Here is a 6,000-nt window from a genome sequence, read left to right on the forward strand (position 1 = left end):
GATGGACTCGGCATAGAAACCCCTTCACGATCGGTCAACGGTGTCTCAACTGGATGCCATTGGATGCTTAATGGGGTTAAAGTCCAAGTTAAACTTGAGTTGACCTGGCTTCGATAAGATGTTGGCCGTGATTGGCACCCTGCTTTCGGAGGGGCACATTCTGCCAAAGAGCATGTACGAGTCACAGAAACTCCTTCGTGCACTTAAGATGCCGTATGAGCAGATACATGCTTGTCCGAAGGGGGTGCGTCCTATTTAGGAAAGAACACGAGCATGCAAAGTTCTATCCAAAGTGTAAATCCTCCAGGTACCTGGAGGTAGACTCTGATGATGGCCAGAAGAGGCAACTTATGATCCCCGTAAAAATCCTATGGTACCTTCTATTCCTATCGAGGATCCAATGGCTATACATGACCAAGGAATCCGTGAAACAGATGACATGACACAAAAATGGCAAACTGTACAATCCTGACAAGATGGTACATCCATCCGATGGTGAAGCTTGGATCCGCTTTAATGACAAACATCATGACAAAGCAGATGAGGCTCGTAATGTATGTGTCACGCTGGCAACAGATGGGTTCAATCCTTATGGAATGATGGCTGCCCCATACACATGTTGGCCCGTCTTCGTTATCCCCCTTAATCTCCCCCCGCCCCCGGTGTCTCCTTTCAACGACATAACGTATTCTTGTCGTTGATAATTCCTGGACACCCAGGGAGTAATATGGGTGTGTTCATGGAGCCCGTGATTGATGAATTGGTTCGTGCTTGGGACGAAGGGGTATGGACATATGATCGAGCTACAAAGATAGCCTTCAAAATGCACATTTGGTACCACTACTCCCTGCATGACTTCCTGGCGTATGGGATATTCTGCGCCTGGTGTGTTCATGGGAAGTTCCCATGTCCAATATGCAAGGAAGGTGTGAGGTTCATTTGGTTGCAGAAGGGTGGCAAGTATTCGTCGTTCGACAGACATCGTCAATTCCTACCTCTTGACCATCCATTCAGACAAGACATCAATAACTTTACGAAAGGTGTCAAAGTGACAAACCCTGCACCACGGATGATGACTGGTGCCGAGGTTCATGCTCAGATAGATGCTCTCATGCCCAATGAAGAAGGTGGTTTTGTGGGATATGGTGAGCAACATATGTGGACTCATATCTCGGGCATGACGAGGCTCCCCTATTTTGCTGACCTTCTTCTGCCACATAATATTGATGTAATGCACACTGAAAAGAATGTCGCCGAGGCACTTTGGGCAACACTCATGGACACTAAAAAGTCTAAGGACAACCCTAAGGCTAGAGTGGACCTGGCAACGTTGTGCGATAGACCAAATCAAGAGATGCAGCCTCCTAGTCGTGGCAAGACCTGGAGAAGGCCTAAGGCCGATTTCGTCTTGAAAAAGGACAAAAGGAGGGAAGTACTTGAATGGATCCATACGCTAATGTTCCCTAATGGGTATGCAGCGAATCTAAAGAGGGGAGTGAACTTAGGCACTCTGCGAGTCAACAGGATGAAGAGTCATGACTACCACATATGGATTGAGTGGCTTCTTCCGGTAATGGTTCGAGGCTATGTCCCGGAGCATGTCTGGCAAGTGCTGGCAGAGTTGAGCTACTTATTCCGCCAGCTTTGTGCCAAGGAGCTCTCTCGGACCGTCATTGATGACTTGGAAAAAGCGACACCCATGTTGCTCTGTAAGTTAGAGAAGATCTTTCCACCCGGCTGTTTCTTGCCGATCTAGCATTTGATTGTGCACCTCCCATACGAGGCACGGATGGGGGGCCCATGCATGACCGTTGGTGCTATCCAATCGAGAGATGTCTGAAGACTCTTCACAAAAAATGTAGAAATAAAGCCAAATTGAGGCTTCCATTGCAGAGGCATACATTCTAGAGGAGGTGTCGAACTTCACAGAGAAACACTACACTGAGAACCTTCCTAGCGTTTATAATCCACCCCCTCGTTATAATGCTGGCAAAAATGAATCGAACCTCAGCCTTTTCCAAGGGCAACTCGGAAGCGCAAGTGCATCGACCACTAAGCAATTGAAAAATGAAGAGTGGCGCAGTATCATGCTATATGTGTTGACCAACCTTGTTGAGGTGCAGCCGTTCATTGGGTAAGTTCTGAACGAACTTGTTTCATTTCGCCGTATGTCCTTGTTTCTTTGTCCAACCCCCTTGTTTCTCGTTGGTACAGGGAATTTCTTCGTTAATCCTGGCATGGATCAAGGCAACCTACTCCAGCAAAAAAATGATACCCTTCTTTCACGGGGTGCGGGACCAGAGAGCCCCGATTTCATTTGTTGGTTCAAACAAAAAGCCTAAACTGATGCGCCTATAAGTGACGAGCTGAGATAGGTTGCAAACGGCTGTGCCATTAGGGTCAAGTCATTTACCGGTTATGGCGTGAATGGATATCGTTTTCACACAGCAAGCTATGAGCAGAGTCGGCCCAATCGAAAAACCACAAACAACGGAGTTGTTACGCCCGGCACTGATGGACTCGACTATTATGGAAGAATTGAAGAAATCTACGAACTATCATTCTATGGTTCCAAACCTCTTACTCCTGTTATATTCAAATGCCACTGGTTTCATCCTGGTGTAACAAGACGGACCCCTAAGCTTGGGCTAGTCGAGATTCAACAGGATTCCGTCTATCTAGAAAAAGATGTCTACATTGTGGCTCAACAGGCCATCCAGGTTTATTATATGTCATATGCGTGCAAAGACGCTGAACATCTTAAGGGTTGGTCTATTGTGCACAAGGTATCGCCACACGGTAAACTACCTGTCCCAAACGATGAAGATTACAACTTCAACCCAAACACATATGATGGAGAGTTCTATCAAGAAGAGGAGCTACAAGGGAGGTTTGACACAGACTTAACCGAAGAGATAGGAATGGAAGTAGACAATGAAAGGGATGATGACGAGGACGCTAGAGACGTGGTGCGAAATTTGAAGGACATACAAATGCTTGAGCGATTACGTTTAGGCAATGACAATGAAGACAACATTCCTCCTTTGGATAGTGTTGATGAGTTGGACAATGTTGATAGTGATGATGAGACCTATGATCCAGCTAATCTCAATCATGAAGATTATTTCTAATACATGTAATACTATGTTTTTTGTAATTATGTTTTGTTCATTTTTGCATATATTTCTAATACATATATTACTATGTTTTTTGTAATTATGTTTTGTTCATTTTTGCACGTATGTTTTGTAATACATGTATTACTATGTTTTTCTAATACATCTTGTTTTTCTTTTTTATTGCAGGTGATTGAACAAAGATGGCGGGCAACCGTCATAGGTCCATGAACTTGATTTACCAAAGACCACACCGGCTGCAGGAGGAGGCGGAGGGTGCGACGGAGGGATCAGACAGGAGGAGGAGGAGGACTGCCAGCCGCAGGAGGGGGCCGTCTCCTCCCACGCCGCGTGAGGAGGAGCTGGAGGAGGAGGTGGCGCCCATGGACGAGTCGGACGAGGAGTTAATTTGGCAGATAGACGACGAGGAGGAGGAGGGGGAGGCGATAGGCACAGGTTCCACTTCCTCCAACTCCTCTTCGAGTGTCTACTTGCGAGGTCCCGTGAGCCTCCCATAGGTTCTGCTTCCTCACCAACACCCAGTGATTCGCCCCGAAGGGCAAAAGTAAGTAACTTTATATGTTATCACCACTACTTCATATGATATGATGAAAAAAAACTAATAATTTTTCTTAATCACTTGTGCAGGAACTGGGTGGTTGTGTCAGGTGGTAGCGCACAGCTAGTCAACGGCATCCTGGGTCTTCTGTGCAGGCAACACTTCCCCGACATTGTCATGTACGCATCGAAGATGGAGCCAGCCTACTCGTTTGACCACTACGCAGTCGCCCCCGATGCGGAGTACCCGAACAAGGCGGCGCGGGTGAAGGCAGAGTTTTGGGTAAGTCTCCCTCGCACAACATTGCTCAATACGTCGCATTCATTGGACTTTTCTTGAAATAATGTATGGACACATCGCTTTTGTATGCAGACTTATTACAGATGCGAGGAGGGATTTGAGGCCAGGGCGGAGCATGTGACTACCAAAGCCTGTAAAAAACTCGTCACCAACATGCATCACGAGGTGCGTATCCAGGCCATCGTAACCTACTACGGGTTGAAGCATGGAGAGAGGAAAACCAAAAAAGACGCAAAAGAGATGCAGCTGACCCGGGAGTAGTACCTTGAGGTAAATGAAGAACATCAATATTGATTTCCTGGTGGTGCCAAGCGTATCCCGAGTGCTGGGCGATGATGGTGGAGAGGTGGTTCACGGAGGAGTACCTCAAGATGCACAGGGATGCCCGGGACCATCATTTGCAGATGCAAGGTCCAGCACACCATCAAGGCAGCCACAGCCTCGCCGGATACAAACAAAGCATGGGTACATGAATTCATTTATCTATTGTGACGCTCAGTTCTGCCTGATTTCTAATCATCGTGCTGTCTTTCTCGCAGTCGGCGTCACATAGTGGCTAGGCTTGCTCGGACTTCCAGGCATGGTGTGTGGCCCACAAGGGCAAGGCGACGTCCGGCGTCTCCTTCAACCTGGAGGACCCACCCGAGGCATGCACGAACCCGAGCGTCCACTCCCGCATCAGTGAGTACACTGAGGTGGCGAGGTCGCTCCATGGGTCAGACCACGATCCGAGCACCCAGGACTTCGATGGAGAGGCCGTCATGAGGGCGGGGCAAGGCAAGAAGCATGGGCAGTTCTGGCTTGGTGACAGCGTCATCGACACGGCCTCTACTCCCTTTCTCTCCTAGATCCGAGCACGGAGCACGAGCGAGAGCTCGGCCATTCGCACACGGCCGACCGTGGCACAGCACCGGTCGACGCACTCGAGGTTATTCCTGTTTTACTCATCATACATTGATCTTTACACACCTTAATTAGCTTTGCATTACTGAAACATTGGAGTGAAATATTGCAGGCCTGACTAGGAACAAGAAACGAGGCAATGTCAGGAGCTGGCGGCCCAGCTGGACGCCGAGCGGACCGAGCGGCAGGCCCAGGCGCAAAGGCTGACGGACATTACGGAGTTCCTACAAGGGCTTGGGCTACGTGTGGGCTTCTCTCTGCCTGCTGGGCTGTTGGTTCCACCTCCGCCTCCCCGTCCTACAGCTGCAGCTACTCCTAGTGAGTATGAAAGTTTTTACTTTTGCTTGTGCTTTGCTTGTATGGCCTCTACCTTCCTAAATTAGCTATCCAAATAATCTTGTCTCACATGCAATCTTTACTCCTTTGTGTAGTCTCCATCTGACGGTGGTTCGAATAATCCACCTCATGCACCTCCGAATGATAGAGCTGGGCCTTCACCACAGTCGCAGTGGCCGAGATGAGTGCACGTTGTATTTTTTTATTTGTTGTTCACTTGGTGATGGACTTGTGATATACTTGTGATGCACTTGTGGACTTTGATGGACTTGTGGATTTATTTGGATGGACTTGAGCACTTATTATTATATATGTGATATATATTGTGATGGATGTGATATGTGCGAATGAATGTGTGGATGGATGAGATATATATGCGATGGATGAGATATATATGTGATGGATGAGATATATATGTGATAAATGAGATATATATGTGATATATGTTTGTATGAATTTATTTGTCATGATGGAATGTAAAAAAAAATCAAAAATTGCCGTTTTGGGTCACTTTGCCGAGTGTTGCACTCGGCAAAGGACCCCGTTGCCGAGTGCCATGGTCACAGCACTTGGCAAAGCTGGAAAAATAGGCGCTCGGAAAACCATTTTTCTAGCTTTGCCGAGTGCCATGACCATAGCACTCGGCAAAGATTTAAAAAAAACAAAATTCAAGCTTTGCCGAGTGCCAGACAAAGGGCACTCGGCAAATAAATTTAAAAAAAAAATTCAAACTTTGCCGAGTGCCGGCCAGAGGGCACTCGGCAAAGAAATTTAAAAAAAAAATCA

The sequence above is a fragment of the Miscanthus floridulus genome, chromosome 14 (genome assembly GCF_019320115.1).
Source record: "Miscanthus floridulus cultivar M001 chromosome 14, ASM1932011v1, whole genome shotgun sequence".
Classification (NCBI taxonomy): domain Eukaryota; kingdom Viridiplantae; phylum Streptophyta; class Magnoliopsida; order Poales; family Poaceae; genus Miscanthus; species Miscanthus floridulus.